This window comes from Egretta garzetta, unplaced genomic scaffold (assembly GCF_000687185.1).
Source record: "Egretta garzetta isolate BGI_Z169 unplaced genomic scaffold, ASM68718v1 scaffold16, whole genome shotgun sequence".
NCBI lineage: Eukaryota > Metazoa > Chordata > Aves > Pelecaniformes > Ardeidae > Egretta > Egretta garzetta.
The window spans coordinates 6398714-6398953 of record NW_009260022.1 but is presented as its reverse complement, the minus strand read 5'-3'; the positions used below and the strand labels follow the sequence as shown (position 1 = coordinate 6398953).

General features: G+C 68.8%; 1 protein-coding gene across 12 annotated transcripts in view; it reads right to left on the bottom strand.

The window, feature by feature from the left end:
* Positions 1–201, bottom strand: part of HNRNPA3 (heterogeneous nuclear ribonucleoprotein A3) — a 22454-nt gene extending 22253 nt beyond the window's left edge. For 6 of the 12 annotated variants that reach the window (XR_004842269.1, XR_004842270.1, XR_004842271.1 and 3 more), the window contains exon 1: positions 98–181. The gene's annotated coding sequence lies outside the window, so the exon portion shown is untranslated. Of the gene's footprint in view, positions 1–97 lie in introns of all 12 variants that reach the window. The other 6 variants (XM_035896196.1, XM_035896201.1, XM_009640803.2 and 3 more) reach the window with 4 other exon arrangements.
* Positions 202–240: the final 39 nt, after the last annotated feature.

The window sequence follows — 240 nt, the reverse complement described above, 5'->3', positions numbered from 1 at the left end:
GGGTGGGGGGGAAGGAGGCCGCTTCACCTCCCCTTCTTCCACCCCTGCCGCAGCCCAGCCTAGCGAGCCCCGCTCCCTCCACGCGGCAGGCAGTTACCTCCATTTTGTGACCACACTCGCCTCCTTCGGTATCAATATGGAGCCGAGAGGAAGAGGAGGGGGAGGGCGGAGGAGGGGTCACGTGGTGGGAAGGCGGGCTCCAGGCACCGCGCGATAGGGCGGGGGGGGAGGGGAAGGGAG